This window comes from Tupaia chinensis, unplaced genomic scaffold (assembly GCF_000334495.1).
Source record: "Tupaia chinensis unplaced genomic scaffold, TupChi_1.0 Scaffold000065_1, whole genome shotgun sequence".
Classification (NCBI taxonomy): Eukaryota; Metazoa; Chordata; class Mammalia; order Scandentia; family Tupaiidae; genus Tupaia; species Tupaia belangeri.
The window spans coordinates 5,014,144-5,031,287 of NW_006159523.1; the positions used below are offsets into that span (position 1 = coordinate 5,014,144).

The following is a 17,144-nucleotide window of genomic DNA, read 5'->3' on the forward strand; positions in this document are numbered from 1 at the left end:
TAGGCGCACTCCTGCACACCCTCGCGACCCCCCCCCCCTCCGCCAAGCGTCTACGTTTGGGAATTGTTGGTTTGCTGAATAACCTTTCAGTGCCTAACAGAAACATTTTGAAGCCTTGTGCTGGTCTGAATTTCCTACGACTCTTAAGAATTGACTAAGCTGCCACCTTGACAGGCTTTAAGAAGTTTCGTTATATTATTAAGATTTAAAGACCACCTAACTGTCTCATGCACTGTTGCTTTTTTTGGTGATATAGTGTGAGTTTTTAAAACCCAGCCGGATCTTTTGAGGGTTAATTTTTTTAAAAAGTGGGTTTTTAAAAGGAACTCATGTTCCAAATTTAGAAATCTTACTACAGTTATCTGGAGGGAGTATGCAAAAAAATGAGAATCACATTAATCCCTAAGTGTTGAGTATCTGGTGGGAAGCTTCTGATGAACTGTGTGTCTCACACCTTTCCGTCCTTAAGTAGCTTGTTTCTAATTCAGTAAAACTGTTGAACTGGAGCTTAGATTAGTCTCAGCATGAAGGGGGGATGTAGAATTATTTTCAACAATTTTGAGGCCGGCAACATATATGGAAGCTATCCTTTTGTGGAATGTTCTATTTCCTTATACTGTGTGGATGTAAAATACAAGATGATTTTTATTAAGGCTTATTAATAATACTTGATCCCTTTTCTTAAGGTTTTATTTTTGTTTTTGTTTTCTATAGGGCATGTGTGCTTGCCAGAGAGACAGAGAGACAGAAAGCAAGAAATCACCCCCTAGGGGGGTGGCCATGCTGCAATCCTTTCTTCTCCATTCTCTCCAGTGGGCACAGGGTCCAGCGTTAGTTTCAAGACCAACGCGTGCGTAGTGGGAGTCCAGTGCCTCGACCACTAGACCACCTACTGGCCCTAATACTTGCCCCTTTTATGGTCAGCCTCAACTGCTTTGATATCTGCACCTGTCTCACCCCCCCCCCCATTCCAAAAGTTCTAAAGCTTGGGCTGAGATACCTTGGGCAACCAATAACAGTATTAATTTTCTTAGTCACAGGTCCATAGCGCGTCACCTGTCTAGAGCTGGATATCTTTTGTGGCTGGCCCATGGCCAACCTTCAAGTTGAGTTTTACATGTGACCCAGACAAAAATGTCTTTACATTTTCCTTGGTAGCAGGAGGCTCTTTGGTATGAACTCTCTACAATGCTTGAGCCATAAATTTTATATCAGAATTCAGTATTTTTTGTTTGTTTGTTTGTTTTTTTTAAGTTTTTGGTATAGAGTGTCTGTGCTTCCCAGAGAGGGAGAAAGTGTGAAATCACCCCCAGGAGTAGGGCCACAGTGTCTGCAATACTTTCACCTCCAGTCTTCTCTTGGGATTTTGGGTACACATTCACATGCACCCGGCATGTTTTCCAAGCCACCCCTCCAGTCTTCTCTTGGGATTTTGGGCACGAACTCACATGCACCCGGCATGTTTTCCAAGCCATCGTGTCCCAGACATGAACCATGCACTCAACCATGTGGGTTCCAGCACCTTAACCACCATGCCATCTGGCTATCCCAGAATTGAAAACTGTAATCAGTATTGACTGTTGTCCTTCTAGCTTTGGCTAACATTGGGACATGCAGTGATCAAACCTCATATATATCAATTACATACACTGATTCTGTGATTCTGTCATCATCCCTTAGCAGGACATTGCTATTTTTCTCCCAGTCATTGTTTCAGGGTCCTCTCTCCATGCTGCAGCTCACTGCCCTAGGCCTCAGTATTTTTTACACCCTGTCATAAGTGAGAGGTAGAATATATTTAGAGTGATGTACTACCATTGTGCTTTTAAGGGAAAGGCCCAGATGGAAATCCCAAAATGAGATATGAGTATGTTTACTTGGAAGAAAACTACCCTGATAATTCAAATTTGATTCCCTGGGAAGGTATTCCTCCTCCCAGCCTACCTGTTGAGAACACCTGCTCTAGATTCTCTGAATTTTATATATTCCCTGTATAATAAAATTGGATGGGCCAGCTAATGTTACTGTATAAATGGTGGGTGTCTGATTTAATTCCAGCTTTCATGGGGGATGCATCCCATGTAAAAGCACCTTGAAGGACACAAAATATTACCATCTCATGTCCCTAGCTGATGTTTAGTGCACACTCAGTATGCTGGGGGTTTTTGTTTGTTTTTGTTTTTGTTTTCCTCTTTCACAATGAAAGATAGTACATTATTATTGGTATTGCTGTTTAGGTATTTGTATGTGACCAGAAAATTGCCTTCAAGTTAAGCTTGTTCTTTTTTTTTTTTTTTTAGAGATTTTTGCTATAGGGCGCGTGCGCTCGCCAGACAGAGAGAGACAGAGAGATAAAAAGTGAGAAATCACCCCCCGGGGGGGATGGCCACGCCGCAATCCCTTCTCCTCCAGTCTCCTCTCGGGATCCTGGGCACGCAAGCACACACGCCCGGCATGAGTTTAAGCCACCAGGTCTGGGACACGAACCGCGGTTGACTACGTGGGAGTCCAGCGACATAGCCATTATGCTAATTGCTGGTCCCAAGTTAAGTTTGTTCTTTGGATTAAGACACTAAACAATGATTGAGGAGACTATGCAACCTTCCCTTTTACGATTGGGTTACTGCAAGAAATTTCACCAAAACTGTAAATAATCGGATGGTTCAGAGCAGACTGATAAGGAAATCAACTCTGTAAAAGGAATGGCCAGGCCCACTTCTACCATGTAGGATATCCCAAGAATATGTGTTGCCCGTCTTCATGAATGTTGACCTATTGGTTCTTCTACCTTTATGCCTCCCTGTTTCCTCCATTAGCATGTAAGTATCTTAATGTCAGTGGCCATGTCTTATTCAATTATATAGTTCTCAGCAGGCACATAGTAGATGTCATAGTTGGTTGAATTACCCAATGAATGAACAGCGCTCCAGGAGCCAAGAGTAAAGGCCCAGAGCTCCCACGACACTTGAATGCTTATGTCTAGCAGGGAAGAAAAAGCATGTATCCTGCATTATCTGACTAGTACTGAGACTCCCTTTAATAGAATTGGCTAAGGTTGCATGTGTGTCCATTCCTGACCAGCCAGTGGGGCCAGAAAAGTACAGTCAGTTTTTTGAGAACCATATGCAACCTGCAAAAGAAATCTGGTGCTATTGAAAAGGGGAAAGGGAAACATGGATGCTGGGGAAGCAGCCAACATATGCCCAGTGTCATTGTATTTTAATTTGGTTTTGATCATTTAATTTGTCATGAGGGCTGGCTGGGTAATGAGCTGCTCAAGTAAAGCTAGATCCACATGGAGGATCATGGGTTCAGTTCTCTGGTCAACTGCACACAGTAGGCACGCACCACCCACGAACCTGGCTGGCTGGGGAGGCTAGAGGAGACGGACATGAGACCCTGCTGGGTGCTTTTTCTCTCTCTCTCACTGTCATGAAGGTAATAAATAACACTTAAAAACTGTCATGAGTACATCAGTAATAATCTTGTGTAATTAGATCACATGAAGCATTTGTTTTTTAAAAATTATTTATTTAATTTTATTTATTTTTAAAAATTTGCTACAATGCATGTGTGCTCACCAGAGAGAGAAAGAGAAAGTGAGAAAGGAAGCTGCCAAGTCCGGGACTCGAACTGTAGTTGGCCTTGTGGGAGTCCAGCACCTTAACCACCACTCCACCGGGCCCCCTGCATTTGTTTTAAAAGAGATGTTAATACTGTCTTTAGGGATTATACTTATACAGGGTCACTGCCATGCTTGGTGGTTAAGGAAGCTGGATCCCACAGGCTGACCTTGTATTTTCCAGGGATTGGAAAATCCATCAGGTACCTGCACATCCAAAACCTGAAAAAGGTGGAGAACTGGAGGAGAGGGATTATGTCTCTGTCTGTCTCTGGAAAGCAATACGCCCTCTGGCAAAAAAAATTTTAAAATTTAAAAATTACTCTTAAAAAGCTCATTTGCTCTGGAAAAAGAAATGTAATACACTGTAAAGTTATATGTGATTCAATGTAATATAAACAAGATGATGATGTTAATAAATAAATAAATAAAAACTCATCTAAAGGCCTGGGAAACAACACAGGTACATTATTAATTGAAATACTACTTAAGAAAAAATTGTAAAAAAATATAAATTTTTTTTTTTGCCCAGCCAGGCACCGACAATGAAGCAAACCCTGGCTCAATCCAAACACACCAGGTGTGTCCATTTTCCTGGCTGGCTGGAGGGGGAGAGGGAGGAGTGGCATGTGGCAAGGCCCTGGTAGGGATCTCTGTCTTTTCCTCTCTTAAGTATTAACTTTCCATGAAAAATAGACAAGATTTTGCAAAGTTTGCAAACACCCCTTAAGAGATTTGAGATGTCGTCGGTGTGGCCCCTGTGACAGTATCCCACATCGGTGACCGGGAATCCGTGCCCAGCCCTGGTGGAGCAGAGCATCTTTTCTGGAAGACTAGCCTTTGGTTGAATTCAGAGTTTCTCTCAAATTGTGGTTCCATTTGTCAAAAAGATTCTCAGGGACTTTGACTTACCAGAACATGCCTACATTCTCGCACTTGTACACTGAAATTTTTGGAGAACCCATAAGATCCACGAGTCTGGAGACTGTCCAGAAATAAACTTGATTGTAAAGTGGTTTGATTTGGAAAATCCTCAACCTCCTGGCTTGTGTTAGAAGTTCACATACTGGCTGTTAGGCACTTGCCAGCTCGGAGGTACTGAACTAATCCCTGGTTCTGTAGGTTCTTTGCAAATAGACCTGTTAACCATCTGTTCAAAAAGGCAATGCTGACCTCTAGGGACTCCTGACGAGGTGGAATTGAAGTTTCTGAAGTTTAACCTGCTAGATAGAAAAATAACCACTGACCAGGACCAGCAGTTAGCATAACAGCTATGTTGCTGGACTCCCACATAGTCGACTGCGGTTCGCGTCCCAGACCCGGTGGCTTAAAACTCACGCTGGGTGCATGTGTGTGCGCGTGCTTGCCCAAGATCCCGAGAGGAGAATGGAGGAGAAGGGATTGTGGTGTGGTCATCCCCCCTGGGGGGTGATTTCTCGCTTTCTGTCTCTCTGTCTCTCTGGTGAGCACATGCGCCCTGTAGCAAAAAATTGATTAATTAATTAATTAATTAAATAAAACCTCTCCAAAAAAAAAGAAAAAAGGAAAGAAAAATAACGACTGAGCTGTGCTAGCCGGGCGGTGTGGAGGTCAGGGGCCGGGTCCCGCCTGGCTGACTTTGCCGTGGAGTCCTGAACCCCGCAACTTGGAAAATGCACCGACACGTTGCACGCATGCCCAAAATCCCCAAAGGAGAATGGAGGAAAAGGGATTGTGTGGCCATCACCCCTCAGGAGTAATTTCTCACTTCCTCTCTCTCCTCACCTCCACTCTCCCCCGCCACATACCAGTGAGCCCTATAGCAAAAAAATCAGGAAGAATAACCCCTGCCCAGGAGTGTTTTGGAATGAATTTCCTGAATTGTATTCCTTTAAAGTACAAGGTCATGTCAGATTATTGCTGAGCCGATGGTTGTCACCCTGGCTTCAACCCACCATCTCTCCCTCCTTTTTCTTCATAAAAGAAGCCTGATTTGGTTCAAGTATCTAGCCATCTCCCAAAGAGACTGCGTGGCTTCGAAGTACCTTTGCCAGCGTCATGGCTAGATCTTGATCAGGAAGCTGATCAGGAAGTCCTTTACTTTTGGTAATTGATTCAGAATGCTTAGGACATGTCAAAAGCTCACTGGGCCAGTTTGAAGGGGCTCCTGCTGTCTAAATTTAGCAGAATTTGAATACGACAAGAGATAATGCCATGACTAAAACAAAAATCCAAGTGCACAGGGATTCTCAATGAAAAAGGAGTTGGGAGGGTGCAGGGAAGAAATTATTCTTTAGAGAAGAATGCCACCTAAAAACTGTGGAAGGAAAAAGTGAGGAAAGAATAATTTCGCAACCGCCAATTGTGATGGTCGATGCAGGCATTTTCACTGTTGGGTGCTACGGGACTACCTTAACCGTGTGGTCAGAAGTAAGTTTTACCAATAATGAGACAATCTGATATTCTTTCCCATATATATTATTGGAAGTACACACTCTTTGTAATATTTTCTTGCCAAAGTGTTGAAACTGAATCTGATCATGAGGAAATAACGCAAATCTAGATTATGGGACATTATTCAAGGCAACTGACCTGAATATTTAAAAATATCAGTAGTATGAAAGCGAACACAGGCAGGCGACTGTTTCAGATGAAGAAAATCTAAAGAGACATGACAAATGCAGTTAATAACTATGATTGTATCCTGAATATTAAAACCTCTAAAATACCTTTTGGGACTACTTAAGTAAATTTGAATATGAACTTTTTTTTTCTGAGAGATTTTTGCTATAGAGCACGTGCAGTCACCAGAAAGAGACAGACAGAGAGACAGAAAGTGAGAAATCACCCCCGGGGGGGATGATCATACCGCAATCCCTTCTCCATTCTCCTCTCGGGATCTTAGGCACACACGCACAAGCGCCCGACATGAGTTTAAGCCACTGGGTCCAGGACTCGAACCATAGTCTACTACATGGGAGTCCAGTGACATAGCCATTACGTTAACTGCTGGTCCCGAATATGAACTTTTTATTAGACACCATATCAATTCTAATTTTCTTAGGTGAGATAGTAACATTGTGGTTATACAGGAAAATGCCCTTGTTCTCAAAAGACACACACCGAAGCTTTGAAGGATGAAATATAATGTCGATAACTTATATCCAGATGGCGCAGAGAAACCGATAAAGAGGAATAAAGGAAATGTGGCCAAATATCAATAAGCAAGTCTAGGTAGGGTGAGTGGACAAGCGGCACCATTGGGTTGTCGGGAAAGTCCAGTGACGCATTCTTGCGTAGAAAAACAAAAATACAGCATGATTTCCCGAAAATTTAGTATCTTACCTTTCTGTTGGTGTGATTTGGTTTTTCAAAGTAAAGTGGAAAAAATGAGAATTACACATATATACCCACAAGGTAAATGAGACAAATAATGTTATGTATGTGAATGAATTTAATAGATTTAACGGGTTTTGCAAATGGGATAGAAAATTAAAAGGACCTTAAAACTATACCTAAAATAGAATAGTGAAATTTATAAAGGGAGCTCAAAAACTTTAAGCGGAGAATGTATTACTCCGGTATATTGGCATTGCATAAAATGAGAGGGTGAGACTGATTAGAATCAACCTGTAATGGCTTGCAGAGTCGGAAGGTGTCCCGCGTCAGTCAGTCCACGTGTCGATGGAAACCTGAGGCCTGGCCAAGTCCAAGCAAGGTCATCCCCTGACAGAAAGCTTCTGAAGAAGGCTGCAAAACAATCACACTGGAACCAAACTGCATGAAAGTATGGCGGAATACATTATAATTCAGTTCTCTGACTAATTTTATTATCGGCCTTCTTTCAGAAGAGATTTAAAGTGACTGCTTGTAATCTGAAGTAGGAAAACCGGACAGTATATGCATCGGTTAAGGTCCACGCAGCAGTTTTCAGTGTCAACAGTTCCTATCCTATCACTTAGAGACCTACTCTGTCCTGGAGAAGAGTTTGTTCTTTGGACTTTTACCCTAAGGACAAATCTTTTAAGACCATCAAATGTTCACTGTAATTCTGATTCAGAATCAAATAACCTTTTGATTGGCAATTGAGTTTCCCAGTGACCCAGTACAGGGAAACAGGATACTCTAGGGGAATGGAGATACATGATCCCAAGGGAAGGAGATCCCACTTGTAAATAAGTTCACTGACACTCTGGTTTATTAGCCCCTCAAAAGTTTGAGAGGGGCTCAAAGTTAAAATGATTAAAGAAATTTAACTCAGAGAGGCCAAATCTTACCAGTGGTGGGTAAACAAGAGCGTCCATATGGTAACTTGAACATCTTTGACATTTTAATTTGTACAACATGTAAATTTGAACAATTATTTAGATCCCAAACAATATCATTTCAAGAATACTATTCTTTCTTGGAAAAAAAAAAAAAAAAGAAAAGCTAGTTGGAGGATTTTTTTTTTCCTTTGGAGAGGTTTTTTTGCTATAGGGCGCGTGAGCTCACCAGAAAGAGAGAGAGAGAGACAGAAAGCGAGAAGCCACCCCCCAGGGGGATGGCCACGCCACAATCCCTCCTTCTTCATTTTCCTCTCAGGATCTTGGACACACACGCACACGTGCCCGGCATGAGTTTAAGCCATGGGGTCTGGGACTTGAACCACAGTCGACTACGTGGGCGTCCAGCGACATAGCCATTACGCTAACTGCTGGTCCCTAGTTGAAGGAATCTTTAAAAATAAAGTGTATAATTTTAAATGTTCCTTATCAACTTTAGAGGGCTGGTTACAAACTTTTATGTAAAGAGGGACATACATACTAAAGCTTCTTACTTAAATCCCATGAACAGCTGATTACTTTTTAATTTTCTTAATTTTTCTTTATTCGTGATAGAGCATGTGCACTTGAGAAAGAGAGAGGAGCTGCCTCCACAGGGTTTGCTCACACTATGATCCCTTTCCTCCAGCCTTCCAGACCGTCAGATCCTGGACATTCATCTTTGTACCCAGCTTATTTCAGGCTGACCAGGCTGGGAACCCGAACTACGGTCACTGTGTGGAATCTACCTTCTCGTAAGTAGCATGTTACTCCTGTTCCTCCTCCCCTCGCAACGGATTCCTTTTCAAAAAATGTACTCTTAATGCAAAAATGTTTCTATTATGCTAAAATAAATGGTGACTTTCTTTAGTCTACTAAAAAGCTATTTAACTAAAAAACAGCCAATTCATGAGATAGAAATATATTTGCATTCTTTTTCACTTTTTTCAGCTGATGGGGATCAAACTATTTGGATACAGGCTAAGCAAATATAATAGAAATGAATCCATCCCCTTACCACATTAATCTCAGAGCTTATCTACACATCAGAACATTGGTTTTATAGTCTGATATATTTATTTTGCTATTAAACCTCAAGTCAGAAGTCTGTTTCTTTTGCATGTAATATTTGTATTTAAAATGTTCCATCGACATCGACATCTCACTGTTTTACAAGTTATGAGGATCGTTTTATTTCACAGAAGGGAAGCACAACCCATAGTAAGATACAATGTACCTAACTTCACTGTTTTCAGATATGATTGTGCCCGTGTGATGTTAGTACTTGGGGTGAATGCCCTTATTGCTGTTGAAATGTGATGGCTTGCAGCACTATGCAGGTCTACTGGCAGGCTCTGGGTGATGATGCTAGAAGGGTTAGAAATGATTAAAGAAATTTAACTAAATCGTTCAATTTAACTAACATGTCATTTCCTGACCTCTGACCTCTGAAAAGTCTTGGACTTCAGTTGGTGACTCAGGCAAGCAGCCACAGGGAGGTGATGACTACAGAGTGCTAAATTAAGACACTTACACAGTATCAGTTCTTGACCCCACACACACACACACACCCCAGTATGTTTTTTGCTTCCACGTCTAGCCTTCTCGTGCGTGATCTTATAAACATTTCATGTCAAATGGCAAATACAGAAACCACCCTGTGGGATCATCCTAGCTTCTGCTCCCCTTGAGGGTCATGGCTGCACTGCAGCCCACCTCTACGGTGCATCCTGCCTGTGGACTGGAGCAGGGACCTGAGGTGGTGTCCTCCAGCAGTGGAATGGCTCCACCCAGAGCCAAGCTAGTGATGCAGAGTTGCCCTGGTGATCTCCAACTCTACCCAGACCTGCTGACCATGTGTTCCCGCCTCTGAAGACTGGGAGAAGTGGGCCAGAGCAAGGAAATGACAGCCCTGGGGAAAGTATCTGTTTCCCAAAGTCTCCCTACATAGAGCAAGAGCAATGGCAATAAAGCCCATTTATTGAGTACTGAGATGTATGCCTCTGACGAAATGTGCAGTCCGTCAGTCTTCACAACATACTTCAGATACATGCCGTGTTATAGCAGGGAAGGTGGAGACCGATAGGCCAAGCTCTTTTTCCAAGGTCTCGTACTAGAAAGTGACCGAGACATTCAAACCCTGGTTGATGACGCTAAAGCTGTGTTTCAACCACCACCCCATCTAAGTAATGTGAAATCCTTTCAATTAGAGGTTTTTGAAGAGTTTAAAGTGACATTTACCATCTGTTGCCTGATAAAGCTACACGTTCACTGCTGAAAGTTTCATTGATAAAGAAAAATATTAAATTGGCCACTGCAAGTATCTATCATTTATTTCCCATTTTTTCCCTGTGATTACAAGTATGTATATTTTTTGCAAAATATATATCACACTGTAGTTTTGGAACTGCTGCTACTTTGTTTTTCTAATTTGTATTTGGTTTGTTCATTGTTAGTGTATAGAAATATTAACACAACTGATTTTTGTGTGTTAAGCTGGTATCCTGCAACCTTGCTGACTTATTTGTTGGTTCTAATTGTTGTGTGTGACAGTGTGTGTATGTATTTATGCATTCTAATGTTTTCTACATACAGGATCAGGAGTCCGTAAATAAAGGCAGTGTTATTTTGTCTTTTTTTTGGTTTTCTTCCCTGATAGAACTGGCTATACCTTCTAGAACAAGGTCGGATAGGAATGGTGAGAACTGACATCCTTGCCTTCCTCCCAATCTTAGTGGAGGAGAAATCCAGCCTTTCATTATTGAGTAAGATGTTGGCTGTACATTTTTCATACATGGTCCTTTATTAAGTGGTAGAAGTTCCCTTCTATTCCTCGTTTGCTGAGAATCTGTTTTGATCATGAATGGCAGTTGGGTTTTGTCCAGTGTTCTATCTGGGTCTGTGGAGGTGATCATGTGGTTTTAGTGCTGTATTCTATTACATGGTATATTTTGTGACATGATATTTCAATTTTTTTTGTTTGTTCTTTTTAAAATATTTATTTATTTATTTATTTAATTCCATTTGTTATTATTTTTTATTTGAACAGGGAGAGACAGAGCAAAAGGGGAAGTGAGGAAGCAAGCTGCCAGAGAGAGAGAGAAAGTGAGAAAGCAAGCCGCAGATCCAGGACTTGAACAGTGGTCAGCCATGTGGGAGTGTCCAGCACCTTAGCCACCATGCCACCTGCTAGTCCCTCCCAGTGTTAAAACCAACCTTGTGTCCCCAATTATTGGGGGTCATCCTATTTGAAATTTGTTGAATTGCTTAAATGTGCGGATTAAACTTTTTATCAAATTGGGAAATTTTGGACATCATTTCTTTCCATTTTTTTTTTCCTGCACTTTTCTTTCATCTCATTCTGTATGCTGTTATAAACGTAGTGTCGTTTAGGTCTCTGAAGTGCTGTTCATTTTTTGGTCATTCTTTTCCTTCTCTTCCTCAGATTGAATAATTTGTTGATATGTCTTCAAGTTAATTGATTCTTCTTCTGCCTCTCAAATCTGCTATCGAGTTCCTCTAAAGAATTTTTCATTTCAGTTATCGTACTTTTTCAACTCCAGAATTTCCACTTCATTCTTTCCATAATTTCTGTCCCCATCACTCTCCTCTGTCTGATGAGATGTTGCTGTCACCCTTCCCTTTCACTCATTGAACGCCGTTCTCTTGAGTTCTTTGAACATATTTCATCTTTGCTGAATCCAACATGCGCTCTATTGACTGCTCCCCCACTTCTGTGTCTGGGTCAGACTTACGGTTTCTTTGCATGTCTCGTTTTCTTGTTGTCGAAAACTGAACATTGTAGAGAATATATTGTGACACCTTTGGATTCTGATCTCCCTCAACTGTTGCTATTTTGCTCATTTGTTTGGTGACTTGCCTAGACTAATTCTGAGGTCTGGCTCAGAATTACATACAGCTGCTAATGTTTCTGCTCAATTTTTTTTTTATTATTGTTGTTTTTGTTGTTGTCACTTTAAGCCTTATTTCCTGGATATCACCCTGGGCTTGGCATACCTTAGTGGTTAGCCAGTGACTGGTCAGAAGCTGTGCTTAAACTCCTAGATCTAATAAAGCATCTACCCCTCACTGATGCATCTGTGGTTGGGCTGAAAAATCACATGCAGTAGAGAGTGAGTTTATGAGCCTACCCCTGCTTTTACCGCCTGTGTCACAGAATCTTGCGTGCAGCCAGCTATAGCACTAGCTAATACCATCTCTGGTCTTTGCTAAGCAATGTGTGCGAGCAGGCACGTCTGTGGTCTTCCAGACCTCCACAGACTTAAAAGAGCTTATCAGAGCTTACTATGGCTTTCTTCATCCCCAGACCACACTGATAAATTTTTGACTGGCCTGCTGGTGTGTTGTTTGCCCCAATCAGTGTTGCAACCGCAGGCTAGCTCCGGTGCTGGACTTCCCTGATTATTTGCCACTGAGAGGCCTATTATTTGTGTCCCTGGGCATAGGTTCTTTTCAAGCTCTGCAACAAATGAAATCAGTCCTCTCTGGACGCTACCTCTCATGACCGTCTCTGCCCTGGTACCATTATCACATCATGGAGCTGGAGAAAGTAAATGAGAACAGCTCCAAGCTAAAACACTGATCTTTCTGAAACTCTATAGTTTTCCTGGAATGAATGAATTCACTCTTGGCTATATGACTTTGATCAATTTAGAGAGTGGCAGAATGGTTGTTTTTTGATAACTTTGTATGATTTGATCATTGCTATTTTGGAGAAAGGATTTATCATGCTTCTTCCTTAGCCACTCTGATAATTTCGCCTGCTCCATTTTGTTTTAATGAGAGTGCACATTCATGTATGTGTGAAAGAGAGGAAATCACTAATAACGCTATCGTCATGCCACGGTGACCTTTCCCCAGCTCGCTAGCTCCTCGATATTTCAGGTGCCCATGCTCATGCCCAGCATATTTCTAGACCACCCAGGAATCTAAACCTGTGGTTGGCCATGTGGCTTCCAGAACTTCATTCCGTCCAGTACACTACTGACCGTGCCGTGGAGGCTGGGCCTGTTGTGATAAGTGACCTCAATAGGGATATAATGTGCACCCTTAACTCCTCACAGTCTGCTTTAGCTGATGTTGTTCCTACTTTGTGCAAAATGTGTGAATCACTACTACTGCACATGGTAACACTTCTCCCACTTCCTGTTCTCTATGCCATAGTTATCATATTTCTGCAAACGACTTTCAGGATTTAGATGAAATAATGATTAGGCCCCTTTTCATTCAAAAAACACAACTGCTTGTAAGGGAGAAATAAAATTATAACAAAACTTTATGTGTGTCCTACATCTTTACATGTGTTCTGCATCCCTCGATATGTGTCCTACATGTATACTACATGTCTTTACATATGGTTGACAATTCTCAAACAGGAAAGAAAGCCTTTATAGCTTAGAGACTAGCAATTAGAATGACAGCCTAATTCTTTTACTTTATAAAGGATGCAGAGGATTGTTTGGGGCAAAGGTATTATATGCAGAGTAAATGATCGGTGTATGCTTGTAATACCTTTGCAATCACAGCTGAACTCACATACCTTTTTCACAGGGAGACAACTGGCATCCACCAGTACTTTTTGCAGCTATCTGAAACTATTCACTAATATCTCTTAGAAATGCCAGAAATGGTGGGGTCAGCAGTTAGCGTAATGGCTATGTCGCTGGACTCCCATGTAGTAGACCACGGTTCGCGTCCCGGACCCAGTGGCTCAAAACTCACGCCAGGTGCGTGTGTGTGTGCCCAAGATTCTGAGAGGAGAATGGAGGGGAAGGGATTGTGGCGTGACCATCCCCCCATGGGGGGGATGATTTCTCACTTTCTATCTCTATCTGTCTCTGTCTGACGAGCGCACACACCCTATAGCGAAAACCTCTCAAAAAAAAACAAAAAAAAACAAAACAACAACAACAAAGAAATGCCAGAAATGGAGTATTTTCCATCCCTGACTATTGTAGTCTGCCGTGTTATAATTGGAGAAATTTTTATGGATTATAGTATTTAGCTGTTTTTTTATTTTCTTTTTGGAAGATTATTTACTTTTCAGAGCTATCTTTTAGAATATATTTTTTCTCTTGCTCTAAAATGATCTTTTGGTGAGGTGTACTGTCAAGTTTATGCTATGTGTCTGCTATCTTATGCTATGTGTCTGTTGGACCACATTTATCTATTTTACAAAGTTAATTTTTAGTGATCGGAGAACATGTTTATCTAACTTGCTAAGAGTAGGCACTTTACACTCCTGTTTATTTTTTTGTCTGGAATGTTTCTCATCTCTTCCCAATTCTTTTCATGTTAACCACCTTGAGATCCCAAATCAAATTGCCATTTTTCAAGGACTCACCCCTGGCTGTTCCACCTGGAAATGTTTTTTTTTTTTCCCTCCTTTCTTACTTCTTTCATTCATTTAGCAAATATGTATTGAGTGCCTACTGTTCGGAAGACACTGATTAGGTAACAGAAGTCATGCAATTGTTTCCTATACCAAAAATGAGGTACGTGTAGATATATGTTTTATATCTTATCTTCTCAATTAATTGTGAGTTATATTGGCGGGTAAATCCTTTTTTATTTATTGTATTTTTTTATACAATTTACCAGGGTGACTTTCATTGAATATACCTAAGTATGCAAGACAAAATAGTCCCAGTAGTTAGTTATACCTTTTAATCATTCCACACAAGATAACCTAATACAGGCATGGAACTAAAAGATATTCAAAACTCAGGTACCTCTTCAGATGTATGTAATTACTCCCATCAGACACTTTCCCCTTCATTATTTTTTCAGGATTTGTAAGAATTCACTCTTTCTCTTTTCCATCTCTGTCTCCATCTGTGTTAGTGTGTGTGTAAAGGGAACCATATAATGCCTTATAAGGTGTTAAATAATCCTGGTCTCTGTAGATTCCCATAAGGAGTACCTGAGTATACAGGATTAGTACAAAGGGACTAGTAGAAAGAGCACCATCCTATGAATAAGGACTAGAAGCTTCTAATCCTTCACTAACGTCCATGTCTTCCTTTGCAAAATGTAGGATGTGGAAGGTGTTGGGTTGAGTGACTGCTGAGGTCTCTTATGTTTCTAAAATTGTATGAGCCTCCCTGGACTGACTTCTTTGAACACAAATTGGGAACTGGCACATCAGAATTTAGTGTACAAATACAGTCTACACAACTTGCAAATTTTAGTCTACTATTTCGTTTTCTGTTTATGATGAATAATTTTGTGGAAGTTATTCTCCTGGTCTAGAAAGCCCTCTCACCTCTTCCGTATTTATCTAAGTCCTACCATTCTTCAGTCTCAGGTTCTGTTACTTCCAGGAGAAAATAACCTGTCTCCCGGCCATCCCAGTCCATGCGGAACTCCCCTCTCTGAGCTGTAGCAGCTCCTCCTGCCCAGTTCTACAACAATGCTTTTTTCCGCAGTCATTTCTACCCTTTAGGGCATGGACTGTATTTTACACTTCTCCTTATTCCTCTGTGTCAGATAAATACCCTGATTAAAGCTTGATTTTTAAAGTCAAATATGGTCACATTAGTGACATGCTAAAATCCTTTGAAGCATTAATAAAATACAGCACTTTTTTGTATAAATTAGACATGTAGCAAACTGCTTTTCATAGACTATTTCAAGTTAAGTAGATGATTTTACTGCTAACATTTACATTAAATAGGCTACCTTAGAGTGCAAACTATATCCATTTTGTAAAGTAGCTTGACTTTTTTTTTTTTTTTTTAGAGGTTTTTGCTATAGGTATGTGAGCTCACCAGAAAGAGAGAGACAGAAAGTGAGAAATCACCCCCCAAAGGGGATGGCAATGCCACAATCCCTTCTCCTCCACTCTCCTCTCGGGATCTTGGGCAGGCACGCACATGCGCCCAGCGTGAGTTTAAGCCACCGGGTCCAGGACTTGAAACGCAGTCAACTACATGGGAGTCCAGTGACATAGCATTATGCCAACTTGACAATAAATTTTTAAATAATTATTTTATTTCTTTTATTATCATCATTATTGTTTAATTTGACCAGAAAGAGAGACAGAGGGAAAGGTAAAGTAGGAAAGGTCAAGTTATGCTGATCAGGGTGTCAGAGATTCTTGGCCTTTTTGCATCAGGGAATTACAGATAGAGTAGTGGAGCCGTGCACACGTAAGCAGCTACCAGGCTAATTTATGATCTAATAACCTAGATGCATTTGCTCAATGCTAGAAGAAATTGGCAGGGTACTAAGCTTTAAATCTGTTTAAAATTGCTGTTTGGGAACATCTGCCTTAGAATAACTGGTTTATTTTAATCAGATTAAAGGGCACAAAGGAACAATGATAACAAATAGGATCAGATAATGCCACTAAAAAAAAAAAAAAAGAGACTATCCTGAGAAAGAGAACTGAAACTTAAATGGTGAGAGAAATAAAATGAAACGAAACTGAAACTTAGCCAGCAAAGTTATTAGGGGAAAAAAATAATAAAAGTCCTGACCTTAATGAAGTCAAAACAGATAATCACACATGAGCCAGAATGACCAAAAGTAAAAGAAATAATTGTCTTGAGTTTTCCTGAGTGGCATTTGTACTAAAAAATGAAACTTTTTTTTTTATTAATTAATTTATTTGCATTCATTCACTGTACATCATTACAGCATACAAAATGAGATTTTCCATCCAGAGTACACTGTATATTGTCTCAATCAAGCACATCAACAAACATGTTATTGTCAGCAAATAATTTTCCATTTCTTGTTTTCTGTATGTTTTGCTTTTTTTTCCCCCATCCTTGATTTCCTATCTCTTCCCCTCTGCCATCTCCCACTCTCCTCCCACACTGTCTCTGGTATCTATGTTTTCTTTCTATACTGTTTTTCCCCCACATCATATTGAATTACTAAAGACCTTAATTAATCTAAATATTTTCATAGCAAACACAGCTGATACATACATTTCCATGGACACAAGTCCAGTATATACTCTGCATAGTGACTTAATCATGCATATTATAAAAAATTTTCCATTTCTAGTTCCTAGAATTATTTTTACCCCTCTTTCTGACCCTCTGTCCTTTCCCACCGTCTTCTCACACTGTCTCTGGTGTCTACAATTGTCTTCCATTCCTTTCCCACCCACCTTGTATTGATCACACAATTTCTTACATAATCTAACTACTTTCAATGATGAGTTCACTCATTACTATTAAGAAAACCAGTTTTAACTTAAATCAAAG

The 17,144-nt window shown here is 40.6% G+C and overlaps 1 long non-coding RNA gene across 2 annotated transcripts in view; it reads left to right on the forward strand.

The window, feature by feature from the left end:
- Positions 1-4,157: 4,157 nt before the first annotated feature.
- LOC102477938 (uncharacterized) overlaps positions 4,158-17,144 on the forward strand; it is a 60,989-nt gene continuing 48,002 nt past the window's right edge. Inside the window, exons 1-3 of one of the 2 annotated variants that reach the window (XR_003546977.1) lie at positions 4,158-4,202; positions 7,248-7,388; positions 8,555-8,660. This is a non-coding gene — a long non-coding RNA (uncharacterized LOC102477938). The remainder of the gene's footprint in view (positions 4,203-7,247; positions 7,389-8,554; positions 8,661-17,144) is intronic. The other variant, XR_001369409.2, reaches the window with a different exon arrangement.